This window comes from Perissodus microlepis, chromosome 6, assembly GCF_051167445.1.
Source record: "Perissodus microlepis isolate ML-2025 ecotype Zambia chromosome 6, ASM5116744v1, whole genome shotgun sequence".
Taxonomy (NCBI): Eukaryota; Metazoa; Chordata; class Actinopteri; order Cichliformes; family Cichlidae; genus Perissodus; species Perissodus microlepis.
Window position 1 is genome coordinate 34,009,492 of NC_140466.1, and position 18,130 is coordinate 34,027,621.

The window sequence follows — 18,130 nt, forward strand, 5'->3', positions numbered from 1 at the left end:
TTACATGACAATTATTATGCTGGACAAGAGTGATAAAAGCTATAGTGTCTTTGACACATGCTGACTGCATTCTTCTTATAATCAGAACAGGAAGTGAGATCAGAGGAGAACAAGAGTGAGCAGTTTGGTGAAAGGAACAGGAAGGATGAAGAAGAGGTGAACATCCACACAGTTTAAAAGGAGACATCATGGCACAATAAGAGCACAAGCTCTAAGATGAAGACTGGTAATGATTAAAAACTGCACTAAGTAGTATCATTCTGTGACTTCAAACTTTAGGTAGTGCATAACATTTACCACTTTATAATAATTTTACTATACGTTTAAATAAATAAAAACAAATAACTTTAAAAGGTGCTGTTATTGATTGAAAATTCAAAAGATTTCAGGGCTGTTGTAAGCCCCGTATGCTTCAAGATCCAAGCAACGCCCTCACCAGCAGCAGCAAACTGATATGGACCAGTTTATGCCTTTTATTCGGTTGTAAACTCTGATATACTTTTATAATTAACCTTTGGGTGACTGCACAAAGACTGAGAGGGGATGACAGAGAGGGAGAAAGATGGAGGAACACAGCACACATAAGAAACAGGTAACAGTGGACATGAAGTCAAAGTCAGGGACATGTCCGATAATAAAGACCTTCCACCTGGCTACATATATGTCACTTCTGTTTTGCCCACATTCATCTATGGAGATCGCTCATAACTAAGCAGGGTGCTATGCTCTTATCAAACGATGCTCTTAAAATAATTATTACAAGAATATATTTTTTGTTATTTTTTTAGTTGAATATAAAATGTTTGTGTGTGATTGTCAGTACAAAGAGGAAGCGAGGACAGAGAGACTGGAACTAACATCAGGTGGATTTTTCACAAAATCTACATGCATTAAATGGATGCACTGTGTGCTTTTCAGTAGCACTCTGCTATTAATGTGAATAATAGCATTTAGCAGCATTCACATCACTGTAAACTTGAACAGGATGAATGTCACTATACTGATGCGACAGACTACAAATCTGTTCTCCACTCTCTGAATTGGTGTACACGAGTCTCTGTGCTGAGTCTGCACAACAAAGTGTTTGGGTTTGCATGAATTCAAAAGCTGTCATTTAAAATCAGCTCTATTACCAGTTTGCTTCTTGTGCAGGTATGTGGAGTCACAGGGCGATTTTTAACTGTCTGTCTTGTATAATGGTACTTTAAATACTTGATGATTTGGTGGACTGGCCTCTATGTGGTTAAGAGACTGAAAAAATGCCGTGCAGGTTTCTCCTCTGATCTGCTTTTTCATAAACTGTTTTTGAAATTTACTGGTCAACATGACTGTGCCATTGCATCGGGTTTTAAACTAAAGTGACCACCATAAAGCTGATGTATTATATTAAAATCTGTTATTCTTAGACACTGCTGTAGGTCATCCAAAAATTAGATTTCTTTTGAAGGTAACACTAAAAGCATGACATTAAGACTGAGCTGAGCCCTCCTAAAGGTTTGATGCTGGAGTCGCCCCTGATTGAGTGCTTCTCACACATTTATGATTTTGAACAATTTACAGAAAATAATATCAACAGTAAGTACTTTTAAAGATTTAACATATAATAATAGTTGCTAAATTCATGCAAGTCAAATAACTGATTGATCAACTACAGTAACAAAATTGTATTTCATGTGTTTCATGAGCACAAATCTTCATCTGTAAAATAACAACTAAAGATGTCAGATAATTGTAGTGAAGTTAAATGTACCAATTTCCACTTAGAAGCAGCGGAAAAGAAGCCACAAATGTGATGGAAAGACCAATGTAATGCCTCTATCACCCCTGTCCTTGCCGACCTGCATTGGCTTCCCGTTAAGTATCGCATTCAATTCAAAATCCTGCTGCTCACCTTCCGAATTATTAACGATATAGCTCCAAGCTACCTCATTGAGCTCCTTAGACATACACCCCTACGGTGTAATTTTACATGTAGTTGTTTTTTTACTGTGTAATAATATTCAGCATTGCTATCAATACATTTTTCAAAAAATGCTTCTCTGTGCAAAATGGGATTAAAAACACAAACTGTGGGATACTGTTATTCCATGATTTGAACTGGGGGAACAAATCGTGGCAGGATCAGCCTGATATTTTTTGTATCCCACTGTAACTTTACTGTATAAAGAGCTAACATCTCCAAAATGTCAGGAGTAGTTAGTCATTACAACAAGTGTTTGTGAACTAAAAATCAAGAATGTGGGATACTGTTTGTCCGTGATTTGAACAGCCCAGCGCTGCTCCCGACGAAGGGAAAACCAACTCTGCAGGGGAGACCTACCTCAGCACTTGTGCAGGTGAAACCAAAGGGAAGATATGCTTCACCATATTTTCTAGCCTTTGGCTTAGAATGAAGTTGGTTTGGAAACATATTCAGCGATGCTTCATCTCCTGCTTTGCGTTTGTGTAGGCGCCCCGTGCTAGCAGTGTCCAAGCATTTTGTTTTTTTCCCCCTTTTCATACCGCCCCCCGCAGCCTGCAATGGCTCTGCACCCCCCCTAGGGGGCGGACCCCACACTTTGGGAAGCTCTGGCCTAGCCCCATCTTATCTCTCTGAGCTGCTGCAGCCTTATACACCCACCCGCTCTCTCAGGTCAGCTGATCAGCTGCTCCTAAATGCATCTGACTGAGCGTAAACTTAGAGGAGATCGTGCTTTTGCTGTAGCAGCTCCAAAACTGTGGAACGATCTGCCTTTAGAGATAAGACAGGCCCCTTCTCTGCCTGTTTTTAAATCACTCCTGAAAACCCATCTATTCACCCTGGCCTTTGACTCCTTGTGAGATGTTGGTTTTTAGTTTTACTTCAGTTGTTTTAGTTGATTCAATGCTGTTTTATCTTGTTTTTAAATATAGGGTCGGATTTGTGATATTTGGCTGTATAAATTAAAATATGCATACTATGTGATGTGATTGCAGAGAGATTCAGATGGTGCAAGAGGAGATTTAATGGTTCATTACCTGGACAAAATTTAAACTACCATTTATCACAACTAGATTGTAGCAGTATTTCTCTTTCTCTTTCTTTCCCACACATGCATGAGCGTGCAGTGGCGTGTGAGCACCTACAGAGTTAGTTTTTCGAATATATTTCAAATATGGACCCAAATGCAGAACTCAGGAGACAAAGGATGAATGCAGGACAATGGAGGAAAATAAACTCACTGAACTATTTTTAATTACAAATTAAAAAAGGAGATAGTCTGAGAAATAAGCTCGAGGCTACAAAATTCAAAGTAACCAGAACAAACTAAGCATAAAGATGAAAGGTGAAAATTTAAATCACAAATAAACTAGGAAACTATTTAATAATAACAGTAGTATCCTGTTTTGTTTTTCTAGCTTCTAGGGACTCTAGAAATGGAAAAATGTACTTGATGGAAGGGAAGAGCAGTCATACTGTCAAAATGTAAAGTAAAACATGAGTTGAATCCATTAATTTACACACTTTTCTTATTTGCCTTTCCATCATACTAATTTGGAGAGCGCAGCGCTGCTCCCGACGAAGGGAAAACCAATTCTGCAGGGGAGACCTACCTCAGCACTTGTGCAGGAGAAACCAAAGGCAAGATATGCTTCACCATATTTTCTAGTCTTTGGCTTGGAATAAAGTTGGTTTGGAAACATATTCAGCGATGCTTCATCTCCTGATTTGCGTTTGTGTAGGCGCCCCGTGCTAGCAGTGTCCAAGTGCTTTGTTTTTTTGTTTTTTCCCTTTTCATTTCCCCTGAAATGGCTCTCCTTGTGAGATGTTGGTTTTTAGTTTTACTAAAGTTATTTTAGTTGATTCAATGCTGTTTTATCTTGTTTTTAAATATAGGGCTGTTTTAATTTTTATGTATTATGTTTTATTTTTTACTGTTTTGTTTTATTCCATTGTTCTTAACTTATTTACTGTACAGCACTTTCATCCTGTGCCGGGTATTTTAAAGTGCTTTATAAATAAAGACAGATTGAATTGGATTGGACTGAAATAAGAAACAAACTTATTTGATGCTCAGGATGTGGTCCCATTATCACACTGTAATTAATTAATTAATGCTGAATTCTCTCGCAGCTGCTCTATTCCCATGTTGTTGCAGTATATTAATGACTTACCTCATATTGTGGATGGATTATCTCAGTTATTCTCCTGACTGAAGTTTGGTCCGTTTACAGCATCCTGCCATGCGATTGCATTTGTCCCTGACCACCAGAAACACTCACGCTAACTTTTATCGAGTGGAAAAAAGTTAGCGTTCATACTCCAGCTTCACTGTGTTTCTATGCTAACAAAGCTGTGTCGCTAGCGATCATGTAGCACATCATTATATACCAGCTAGTCCAACTTCAGTAACCCTACAAAAGTCACTGCTGTTTAGTTTTCTGTCTTCATTTCACATATGGAAAAGAAATAGGAAAAACTTATAAAAGACTTGCATCAGATTTGGCCTACTTTATATAGTGAGTCATATAAGGCTTATATGATTAACTCATGAAAGTGGCCACTTTCTCATTACTTTCATATATTGTTTTAGTAAGTATCCAAAACATACCAGTTTCATTTATATAATTTTTCAAGGGATCAACACAGATCATTTAATAAAGATGACAGGTTTTAACTCTTAGTGATGCCTCAGTGTTCGTTTGACTTTGGGACCTGAAGCGGTCGGAGTTTTGGACCCAGATTACTATGAGTCCGCGAGGCTCCTGACTACGGTAGCTGTAACGCTCCGACGATCCATGAAGCGGTGCACCTTCGTAGCTACCAAAGTCGTACTAAAACATTTTTCGACAGATTTTTGAGCGCCATGTACTACATAAAATCGGTTTGAGGTCAGTAAGCACAACCAGAATTCATACAAAAGGCGCACCGGATTATAAGGCGTACTGTTAATTTTTGAGAAAATTTAAGGATTTTAAGTGTGCCTTATAGCCCGAAAAATATGGTAAGTATGATACCTTTGGCCACGGATTAATCCAGAACATCTCCTCACACCCTTAATTTAAATGGCCCTATTTTTCACATACCTGAAGAAAAAAACAAAAAACTGGTATTTACGAATAACAAGCTTATGCAACTTGACTCAAAACCTGATTGTAATACTTCAGGACATACACACAGACTGAGATGTACTGCTTAATGTTTATTGTTAATCTAAGTTACTGATCATTTACAGTATTACAGAGTCTATCAGTCTTTGTATGATGTAAACATTCCTGTAAGTTTCTAGCTGACTCTCAGGTGTCACAGGTGTGCCAGCAGGAAAAAGAGTCAATAAACCTGCGTCCTGAAGTTTGTCATGCAGGATTAAAGGAGCCAGACTTTGTTCACACAGATAGGATTGTATTTTACACTGACCCTGGGTAACTATGAGTATCATACACTTTAAATGAAGCGCTAGATAATCCGGATATTTACTGTGAATCTGTGGCTGTGATTAATCATTTTACAGATAACTTAATTAACTAACAACTTCATTAGTAATGACAGAAGCTAATATTTCTTTCCTGATATTGTTTAAATAGTAACCGTTTTACTACAATCTATGCTAACCTTTACACCATAACTTTAGCTAGCTAGCTAGCAACATAAACACAGTAAAACGTGTAATAATATCTACAAATGTGTAAGACTGTTTTCTTCCATTTGAGCACCATATCTCTGAAATTAGAAATATCCTGTCTCAGAGTGACGCTGAAAAACTAGTTCATGCATTTATTACTTCTAGGCTGGACTACTGTAATTCATTATTATCAGGATGTCCTAAAAACTCCCTGAAAAGCCTTCAGCTAATCCAAAATGCAGCAGCAAGAGTACTGACAGGGACTAGAAAGAGACCGCATATTTCTCGTCCTTTGTTTTGCATATTTCTCCTATATTGGCTTCCCTTCAATGGCCGCAGCAGGTGGCCTTTCTGAGCCTGATTCTGCCACAGGTTTCTTCCTGTTAAAAAGGAGTTTTTCCTTCTATTGCTATTGCTAACGTGCTTGCTCCTAGGGGGTCATATAAATGTTTGGTTTTTCTCTGTATGTATTATTGTAGGGTCTACCTTACAATATAAAGCGCATTGAGGCAACTGTTTTTGTGATTAATAAAAATGAACTCAATTAAATAGTATAGATCACCGGGTTCAGCATGTGATCTGTATCAGTCTGCCCTGGGCCATTTGCCGTGTGTCTTCCTTGTCTCTCCTGACTTTCCTGTCCACTCTCAACTATTCTATTATAAAAAACAAAAGCCCCAATTCTCTCTCTCTCTCGCTCTCTCCCACACACACACACACACACACACACACACACACACACGGACAAGGGTAACAAACCTTCTCTCTTTCCTACTGTTCCATACAGTCGTAACATCCCCCAACTGTGGATTCCTTTCTCCTTTTATGACAGGCAGAGCCCCACTGTCAATCAATTCCTCTCTCTCTGCACAATTATACCCACACTCAGGCCAGTGGCTAAGCCAACCTAAAACACAGAGACATTCACAAATCCTTACCTATTCCTCCGATCTACAGCTGGACCCCATCATCTAAGCAAACTTAAGCACATTGTATTCTAATCATTGTTTTCTTGTACTCACAACTGTCACATGAAGTCTGGAGGTCTGTGGTGACTGACCGTGCAGAAAGTTGTTGACCTCGGTACACTATGTACATCAGAATCCTCTTTCATGTGTTCTACCACTTCGTGATTGATTTGCTGTCATTCCCAGTCACTTCCACTTTGTTATAATACCACTAACAGTTGACTGTGGAATATTTAGTAAGAAGGAAATTTTACAACTGGACTTGTTGCACAGGTAGCATCCTATAATTGTACCACGCTGGATTTCACTGAGCTCCTGAGAGCGACCCATTCTGTCACAGAGGTTTGTAGAAGCAGTCTGAATGCTTAGGTGCTTGATTTTATACACCTGTGGACATGGAAGTGATTGGAACACCTGAATTCAATGAATTGAATATGTGAGTGAATAGTTTTGGCAGTCTAGTGTATATACATACATGTCGATTTAGATTTCCCTTTTAATGTTGTATTTTAGTTCATTTTGTTTGCAGTGAGCTTGAGAACATGCTGTTTGACTTAGAGATTGAAGAAGGTGATATCAGGGGAGAAAGAATACCAAGAACTAAAATACAGACACATTACGCAGAAGTAAGAAGACGTTTTTAGAAAGAGGAAATAATCTGTAGTTATTCAGACGTCATTTACATAAAATGGACAGATGTCTAGTTTACCACTAAAAGAATGTCAGAACAGAGTAAACAGAAGTTGATGTCTAAAGATATCCAGAGGAGAATAAATACATCAGGAAATTTGTTAAAGGAGTTTGTTAAAATGACGGTGGGCTGTAGGAACGTGTTCCCAATCTTCAGCCTCGTGTTTTCACTAACACCAAACAGCAACAATCAGAGGCTGACTTAGCCTCCCATGAAACCAAACTATGAGAACTTTGAGAGGACGACGGTTCACCAATGTGAGGCAGCAACGTTTTTCAGAGACTGTTCCATTTGAAGTCCAGCTGTGTGTTAACAGAAAATGAAACGCGTTATTAGTTTAAGCTCCAACATATGCTAGCAGGGACAACAAGAAATCCACAGTTGTTGTTATGGGCACCAAAAGCATGCAGCATGCAACTAACATGCAGCTAGTGCACATGGTGTTTGTCAGCAGCAGAGCTCTTGTACAGAACTCGTTTGTTCCACTGTTGCTGTTAATGCAAAAAAAGAAAAGACACACTAAGTTATAGGTTCAATTCGATTCAATTTTATTTATTTAGCACCAAATCGCAACAGCAGTCACCTCAAGGCGCTTTACATTGTACAGTAGATACAGAGAAAAACCCAATTACTATATGACTCCCTATGAGCAAGCACTTTGGCGACAGTGGGAAGGAAAAACTCCCCTTTAACAGGAAGAAACCTCCAGCAGAACCAGGCTCAGGGAGGGGCGGGGCGGGGCCATCTGCTGCGACTGGTTGGGGTGAGAGAAGGAAAACAGGATGAAAGACATGCTGTGGAAGAGAGACAGAGGTTAATAACAGATATGATTCGATGCAAAGAGGTCTATTAACACATAGTGAGTGAGAAAGGTGACTGGAAAGGAAAAACTCAATGCATCATAGGAATCCCCCGGACGGAAATATTTAATCACAGGACAAACATGATCATTCAAAACTAATTTAAAACTTTGGATCCATTAAATAAAAACAGAGTATTGTCACGGTCGATTGCAGGGACTCAAGCGCAGAGCAGGTTGACGTTTCCAAACACAGTTTATTTACAACACCAGTGCAGAATATATACAGTGAGGGGGGGAATCCGGAGTTCCAAGGGAAAAACTCTCTCGCACTCGTTCTCGTCTCCACGTCCAAACACACACACGTCTACAGAGCGGGGAGGTCACAGGTTCGGGGAGGAAAAATATCACACAGGAGAGGGAAATTACTTAAAGTCTCAAAATACATAAGCATAAATTCACAGGAGATGAGAAGATCACTAACGTGTCTCACATAATCATCCAGTGACGAGAAGGTCCCAGCCTCAAATAGTGGACAGGTAATGACAGCTAATCACGAACAGGTGTGTGGGCTAAGGGCGGGAGCCCGCAGTGAGCTCCACCCAGGCAGAGTGGTGAAGGAGAGAGAGAGAGAAGAAACACAAAACACATGTAGCCTTGCGGGGCCAGCTGGGCACACGGGGACCATGACAATATAAATTGCATATTATTGGTCAGCACTTCTTTGAAAAGCACTCTTACTGTTTGTTAATTATACTCCAAAACATTTTGTGAATTACAAGGATGGAGGAAGTGAACACTAAGATCTCCTATACTATAATACTAAGAGTATTATACTCTATTAATACTAAGAGTATTATAGTTCATTAAGTGAAACAATTACAAGCCACTAGAGTTTAGACTATTCTCGAGTCTTTGTGACCTGGACAAAACTTCAAAGGGGCTCCTCCCACCAGCATTCATCATATTTTTGTTCTAAGTTATCTGACAGCAAAAAAAAGGTTGTCCACTGGTTTTGGCCATGTCGGGTGCCAGGCACTTACACTGCTCTGCTAGTTAATTATGTTTAACAAGTTCTAACTTGTCTAACAAGTTAACAACTAATTTTCCATTGATTGGCTTTAGTTGTTGTGGCAAAGCAAGGGAGATTATAAGAATGAAATAATTGTTAAAAATAATTTTGTGTGAGCTAAAATGGTCAGCACTTTCTTTTAAAGCACTCACGAGGATGGTGGTGTGGTTATTTGAGCTTGAAAGTTTTATAATAGGAACAACGCCACCCTGTGAATCTTTCCCTGGGAATATCTAGTGCAAATTTACCATGAAAGTACTCAGCTCTGTTATACATCAGATGGAGATGTGGAAAAGAGTATAAAATAACGAGTTTATTGACACTTATCTAAGATGGTCGTCAAATAGAAGAGCCGTTAATTCAGTTGCACATGTACTGTTAATTAGTTCAGAGCTGTGGCGTAGCAGTGGGCGATTGGGATGCCAGATGAAGACCAGTCCAGAGACTCACCAATTCACACACTCACACTAAGATGCAGCTCACACCAGGGGTGCATAAATAACCATGTCACACAGTGGAAAATTGTGTTTTTATATTTTGTTTTGTATCAGACTGTGTGTTGGTACATAGTGTTGATTTTATTTGCATGATTTTATTGTAATAGTGATATTGCATGTTTGTTTATTGATATTCCTATTGCATGATTTTATTCCCATATTTATATTGTGTGTTTAGTGTTGATTGTACAATATTCTTTTTATTCCACTGTGGATTAAGCGGACAATTGTAGGCACCTGTGAGGTGGGGGCGTTCCCCGAGGTGGCCTATCAGCCGCCAAACTGACTTAAGGGAGATAGTGAGCGCAAAGACTGGAGGAGAGACACACGAAAAGTGAAGAGCTGGAAACAAAACGTGTGCAAGCCAGCATATGAAAAGAAGGACCTCTGGCCTGACTGTGGGGCGCCACGAGACATTCGGCGATCGGCCAGCATAACCCGGCAATCCAGTCCCGACGAACAGAATAGCGACCGTGGGAGGCGATGCGTGAAATCCACAGCAGGGCAGGGGGACGCCTCTGCCTGCATCTGGCGGGGCTACGAGGGAAACGTGTGCAGGTGTGGAGAGTGGCTAGACTGCATGATTGCGCACCGTCAGGTGGAGATAGGAGCCTCCTCCCTGGTCTTCTGCTAGCGAGATTCCCCATCCCGGAAGAGGAGTTCCTCTTTCTCTGTCAGCTAAGGAATATTTGCCCGCGTGTGGCTGGACTGTGGGAATATAGGACTCGGGGGGAGTTTTTAGCATATGAAAAACATTCATTTAGCTTTGTTTTTTTAGTGTATAGTTATTCCTGCATCTGGCAGGGCTTTTAGCAGGTTGTGAGCATTATTTTTATTGTATAGCGGGGATTTTAGCTTGTATTTGGGGTTCTGGCTGTGTTTTTATTTTTTTATTTATTTATTTATTTTATTTTATTTTTTTTTTTTATGGAAATAAATGGTGTGTTTGAAGCCAGCTAAGTTTCTATGCTCTGAGCGCTGACCCACTCACTCCCCTTTTCGCTTGTATGTATACAGACGTGGTGGTGAAGATTTAGGCCCACCAGTTTAGCGGCTACATAATTTTTAGTTTAGCGGCTACAACCACACCACATGGAAGTAGATCCATCACAAAGGCAGCCACACACCTCCACTTTAGGCCTTCAGCTTCTGAATCAAGAAAACACAAGTTGTTAATATATCCCAAACATGAAAACAATCACATTTATACACCCTGTCTGTAGTTAACTCTACTGCACAAACACAACACTCATTCCAGTGGTGTAACACAGAAATAAGAATTTACAAATCAAACAATTATTCAGAAACAAAATGTACAAAACCCAAAATAAACTAATCTTCAGTTTGGAGCAAATGATCATCTAGTGATGTGGAGTTGTTAAACACACACAAACTGCTCTAAGATGAATAATAAAAAAAAAGCATTAAAAACACATTAAAGTCTAGTGATTCAACCCAGTATCACGGCAAAATGTGTAATGGTTGCGCTGGTCCACTAGACGACATCATGTGGATGTAATGCTTTCCTAGGCAAAGTAAAGAGACTGGTATTAGGTGAAAGAAGAAGAATTTCTGTGCGTGCTCACAGTCAAACATCCCAGTATCAGAAATGTTTGTTTTTTTTAAATTCATGATGGTTGTGTTGACAGATTTGTAAAAATTTGTAGCTATAGATGTGAACTTCTGGTTCCTTTATTATCACTTTTACACACACTGAGCCGTTTATAAATAATTCATATTTGTGTATTTGTACAGTCCTGAAAGATGCCCATACATTCAGCTACACTCAACATTAGTCCAGCTGAAGAGCATAATTTCATGAAACAACTTCTTTTCCCTGACCCCGCCTCCACAGACAGATGTGGACAGAGGTCACAGAGGATTAGTGCCAGGCTTCACATTAATAGTATCAACTGTGTTATGATCCCCTCTTAATTTAACTGTGATTAATATGTTATGAAGCTTAACTTTAATCTCAGCCAAACCTCAGTAGCGAAATCTCCCTATTAATAAAAATAGTACACATGTATGCCTGAATAAAAACAAACAGGTGAGATGTTAGAACGTTTTATATTTTTATTTTAGTGGACACTCAAAAATGACAACACGTTGCTGGGGTTTGGAAGAGAACTGAACAATTATTTAAAAAATAATCTGATCATTTTTGAAGCAGCCTTCAGAGTCTCCACGTATTAACATGCTGTTTTTGTTCCAGGTGAAAATGTTTCCATCCACTTCCGCTTATCCTTTTTCAGGGTCGCAAGGGGGTGCTGGAGCCTATCCCAGCTGTCATAGGGTGAGAGGCAGGGTACACTCTGGACAGGTCGCCAGTTTATCGCAGGGCTAACACACAGAGACAAACAACCATTTGCACTCACATTCACTCCCACATTCACACCTATGGGCAATTTAGATTGATCAATTAACCTATGGACAGTTCTTGTTAATTAATACACCCTCCACGGATAACTCGTCGTTACTCTGGGAGACATTAAAGGCCTACTCAAGAGGTCTCATTATTTCATATACTAAAGGTAGAAAGCGTAGACAAGCAGAGCAAAGGAAGGTTTTAGAATCCAAGCTAAAACACGCAGAAGGAGATTATCTTAAAAACCTTCTACGGGTAAACTCAAAGAAATTTATGCTCTACGTTCGGCATTAGACTGTCTACTGACAAAAGATGCAGAGACTAAAATTAGATTTACAAAGCAAAAGTTATATGAACATGGTGACAAACCTGGGAAGTACTTAGCCTACCTGACTAAGAAGAAATCAGACTCTCAGAACATCACTTCAATCCAAGATGTAAATGGTAAACAGTTTTTTGACAACACCAGTATTAATAATATATTTAGAAATTTCTACGAAGACCTTTATAAACCGCAAATTAAGACAAATACAGCAGACCTATTGGATGTATTTTTTGCCCCTCTTAACCTTCCCAGGGTGTCTGAAGACCAGAACCTCAAATTGGACTCTCCCATATCAAAACAGGAGGTATTAGACGCCATTAAAGAGCTGAAGGCTGGCAAAGTAGCGGGACCAGACGGACTATGTGCCGAGTTTTATAAAGAATTCAGAGAAATTTTAGCTGGCCCACTGCTGAACGTGTACAATGACTCCTTTAAAAAGGGTCTCTTGCCCAATTCTTTAAGGGAAGCCAATATATCCCTTATACTTAAAAAGGGCAAGCTACCTGAAGATTGTGCCTCCTATAGGCCAATCTCTTTGTTGAATGTGGATCTGAAAATCCTCTCCAAGATATTAGCAAAACGTCTGGAACTTTTACTCCCCTCGCTTATTAATGAGGACCAAACGGGTTTTATTAAAGGGCGCAATTCATATAATAACATGCGTAGGTTGTTGAATATGATCCAGTTCTTCCAACAAAAATCTCTGCCTGGTGTGGTAATTTCCCTTGATGCCGAGAAGGCATTTGACCGTGTTGAATGGTCTTACCTGTTTTTTACACTACATCAATTCGGTTTCAGTGGAAACTTTATAAACAGGATTAAGTTACTTTATAACAATCCCTGCTCTGCAGTTCTTACAAACGGGGTGCGGTCCTCCAACTTCCGGATACTGAAGGGAACCAGACAAGGCTGCCCCCTTTCCCCTTTGCTCTTTGCCCTAGCCATAGAACCATTGGCAGAGGCAGTACGAGTTCAGGCGGACATACATGGTCTATCTGTAGGACAAAGACAGCATAAGATTATTCTGTATGCTGATGATGTACTTGTTGTGTTGACTCGGCCGAAAACATCAATCCCCTCTCTGGTTGAAACTATTAATAAGTTTAGTGAAATCTCAGGCTATAAAATTAATTTCAATAAATCAGAAGCGATGCCATTGGGCAGTCTGAAACAAAAACCACGGGCCCCTTCTCCATTTCCCTTCACTTGGTCCCCACAGGGCTTTACGTATCTGGGGATTAGGGTTACTCCCGCCTTTGAACAGATGTATAAAAGTAACGTTACCCCCCTATTTGAGCAGGTCAAATTAGATCTAGAGAGCAGGGAGGAAACCTCGTCTTAAAATATCCACGCTATGTCTTCCATCCTCAAAAGGGGGCCTTGATTTCCCAGATATAAGGAAGTATCAGCTGAGCACCCACATGCGTATAGCTGCCGATTGGGTACAACAGCCTTCTCCTGTCTGGTTGGATATTGAGAGCTCTATGTCTAAATTCCCTTTGAAAAGTTTGCTTTTTGTGGGAAAACGTAAGACCTTAACGATGTTCTGTAGCAACCCACTCACATTATCTACTGTTAAAGCTTGGCGAATGGTTCAAAAACTAGAGGGAAGGTCTCACTTAACATCTCTTTTCACTCCCTTATCCGATTATCCTCTTTTTCTGCCCGGGACCACTGACCCTGGCTTTCGGAACTGGGCTGCGAATGGTATTTCTACCTTTTCTGACTTAATGGACGGGTCTAACCTCATGTCCTTTTACCAGCTAATTTATAAATACAACATTCCTATGAATGTTGTATTTATAAATTAGCTGGTATGGTCAGGCATGACTTCTTTAGATATTTACAAGTGAGGGACCATATACAGAGGGCTACAACAATACTCACTAATCAAACGGTCTCTAAATGTGAAAAGCAGATATTTCAGCCAAACCTTAGAACTTCTATAAAAATTTGTTATGGCCTGTTAACAGAATTTGGGGTGAATGACACAACCAATTTGAAGAGGACTTGGGAAAAGGAATTAAATATAGAGATCAGTGACGTATGGGACAAAGTTTGGGAGAATGCTAAATCTCTGAGCGTCTGTAATAAAGTTAAGGCAATCCAAATTAAAATCCTACACAGAGCTCACATATCACCTTCTCAACGCCATAAATACAATTCAGACCTTTCTCCGCTGTGCCCTAAATGTAAAATAGAGGTGGGCAACCTCACGCACTGTCTATGGTCCTGCCGGAAAATACAACAATTCTGGTTCCTCATAAAGTGTGAATATAAAGTGTAAAGATCTTCACCACTGACACTGAATGCAATCCACTGTGTATGCTACTTGGCGTGGCAAACGACAAAATTAGGGGGAAGTTTGGAAAGCAGCTCTATGCACTGTTAACATTCTGTGCAAGGAAATGTGTCCTTTTGAACTGGATCACGGACACAGCCCCATCTAAGACTCAATGGCATCGGACGGTATTGGAATATGTGTCACTAGATTTCCTAACATGCAAGCTACATAGTAGGGACAAAAAGTTTCATAAAATATGGGACCCATTTATGGCGTATGTCGGTTTGGATATTTCTCACGGGCCTTGGTATAATGCAAGCAGATCACTGCTATTTTACATATATGTATTGTTAATCGTATCTCATAATCAAAATGTCTGGATTTTCCACTTATTTCTTTGTATTCATGAGCCGGGTTGCCTGTCTGTTTTGTTTTGTCTGTTTTGTTTCGTTCTGCTATGTTGTTGTTGTTGTTTTTTTTGTTTGTTCTTTTTTGTTTGTTTGTTGTTGTTTTGGTTATTTGTTTGTTTGTTTAATCTTGGTGTCAGTGTTAAGTTTAAAACTCAATAAACACACAGTTAAAAAAAAAAGTCTCTTCTTTTGTAGTCTGTGATGCTCTGCATGCGCATCCATGTGTTTTAGGGATTATTGGTGGATCAGTGACTGTGACGGGGTGTGGTAGAAGTGGTGAAGTGGGTTCAGGGGGCAGTGTCAGAGAGGCTGGCAGGGCAGCTGGTGATGATTCGGTAATAAAGCTCTCCCTATATGAAGTGGTCGGTGGAAGCAAAAGAGCTGACAGTCTGCTTAGGAGTCCAAAACTGAAAACACGGTAAATAAAATGTCACCAACCCTGCAATATTGTGTATGTGCCGGGTCATTTGGTCACACTAGTGTTGAAAACCCAGGCGTGGAATGACAGACCCTTGACCACAGTCAGCAGAAGTGCTGGTAATGATGTTGGCGGAGCTAGCCGCCTTTCACTGGGAGCAGGCGTTGGTGCATCAAGATCAGCTCGCTGCCACCAGCCACCAACCCTTTGTAGTTGTTGTGTCACTGGTTGAAAATCACCTGGCAGCGCCACCAGACTACCGAGTGGAGCGGCCACAGCTAGCAGTGGAGAATCAGCTGGGTCGGCATGGTGATCTCCACCATAGCTTCGCTGGCCACAGAGCAGCCATAATGACCACTAGGCTCTAACATTCTCCCTGCTGTGTCTCCACAGGTCCCACCAGCTTAAGGTGCTGCTCCCAACCAACGACTGTAGAAAACATGGACAACGCGACAGCGCCTTCTCCCATTGGGCAAAAATGAAGCCACCCGCCCCAAGCCTCCCGCTTGTGGAGGCTGCTATCTTGCATTTTTGGAGCCAGAGTCTGCGCAGTAATGACTTGAGATGGAGCAACTACGTCACGCTCCCACCCACACACCCGCTGGACATGACTGCAAATACGCCCCCCTACACTTTTTACGTAGCCCGGCTGCTCCATTTTTTTGCTGATGGGTTTACCGCGACTGATGACTCATTAAATTAAGGTAAATACAACCATGTCACTGTTATGAAAAAGACACACAGCTTATCATCTTATAGTTCTACAACATCTAAAACCACTCTGTTGTTAATTCGTTTGTTAGATTAGCCGCTACCATACACAATGTGTTGGGGGCTTGTTGCTAGCTAGTTAGCGATGCTACACACCTGTTACTCTAATAGTTTGTGTTATTGAATGATTCAGGACTCCTTAGGTTTTTTTTATCCATTTTTAGACAGCGATGAGATCAGTTACACACTCCCCAGAGGCCCAGAGTTACTGTTAATATCAAAAATGTAATGCTGTCCTTTGAGATTTTAACATTTAAGACTGTGAGTATAATGGATCTAAAACTGTTTAAATCTTCAGAGTCCTCTACATCCTGGTAACATGGAAACTTTAAAAGCAGCAGCGGAAGGTTTCAGTAGTGTAGTGTAATTTGTTCTTTTCATTTAATAATAGTCCATATTATATCAACAGCTACATTAACCCTGGGGAGAAACTAGTGAGGGACACCATGAGGACTAAGCTGGGTTTCCATGTCCAGAGGTTTGGAGAAACGTCTTCCCTTTCTTTCATCACAGCTGTCTTGTGCCAGAAGTTCTGTTGACCGACTGAGAGAAGCTTCATTTAAGAAACACCAGGAAGACCGAAGCTCATCGCATTGATCAAGCAGGACTCATCATCTTCACCAGCAGCTCCCTCACAGTGAAATCTTCAGCACTCCTCCGTAGGCCCGCCCCAGGAGATGGATACACCCAGCATTTCATGAACACTATGATGGAGACCTTTGGTTTGTGTAATGTTATAAATACTCAGATAATCCCCAGAGGCTCTGGACTTTTACATGAAGATATTATATTTAGTTCTGTAGAAAGTTATATATTTAAAAATATATGATCCTCTCTGGTTACTCTGGTATGAATAACTCTGAATCATTTTATGTTAAATAACACACTATCTGCAAAAAACTGTGAAAGAACTCCAGATCACAAGTTTGTAGTTAAACATACAAGTGACAACCTTTGACCTTCATCAGGTTTTATTTAATTGTGTTAGAGAAAATCTCATATGCTCTTCATGCAGCTGAGTACATCAAGTGTTTAAAACAGAAGCTGTGCAGGTCTGGGATCAGCAGCTTTCTGAAACACCAAACAGGTCCCGTTAATGCTGATATATAGTGACACAGTTACAGGGGTGATTAATCCTTTTGTTTTTTTGTCTTTAACTTTATCAATAAAGCTGCAGCTTTCACTACAGCACGTGTGGTACTTTAACCTTTGCACTGTTTTCATCAGTTCATTTTGCAGTTAACATGTGAACATGTTGGATGATCTGGCTGCTGTCACTGGGTCGTGCTGAGGTCTGAATCTGAGGGCAGCTCCTGTAATCACAAAGAGAACAGAATCATCACAAACTGATAAACATATAACATGTAAACATATAAAGTTTCTCTCGAGTCTGAAATAAAGCTGATCCTCACTCTCACACTCAGGATCTGAAGTTCTTCTCTTACATTTTTTCAGTCCTACAGTTTAATCCATAGTTACTGATTAATGAGGAGTTACTGAAGTACAAGCTTAAAAAAATGGTGTTACTGTCTTTACACATGTGGACACTGAAAACATATTGCACATATTTAATAATCAGCTCTGCACAGGAGCTGAAGCAGAGTGCAGCCTGTTGCTTTTACAGTATAATACTTGTAATAAAAGTACAGTAACAGTAATTAGTAACTGAGCAGCCCGGGGCGTTTCTCTTGATTTCTATAGTCAGGGTAAATTCATTCACCTGCACGGGTTAGCTAAACGAACTTTACAAAACAAGTTTCCGACCGCCGAGTGCTCATCTTAGCTAGCTAGGTCTCAGGACCTAGCCAAGGACCATAGTTACGGATTAGCTTACAAACACGTTTAACTTACCGTGCAGCAGGGCCTTCTGTTGGGTAGACCAGTTTACTGAAGAACACCTCAGGCTGTTAGGTTAAAACAGTCGGTCGTGTTTTCGTAACGTAAA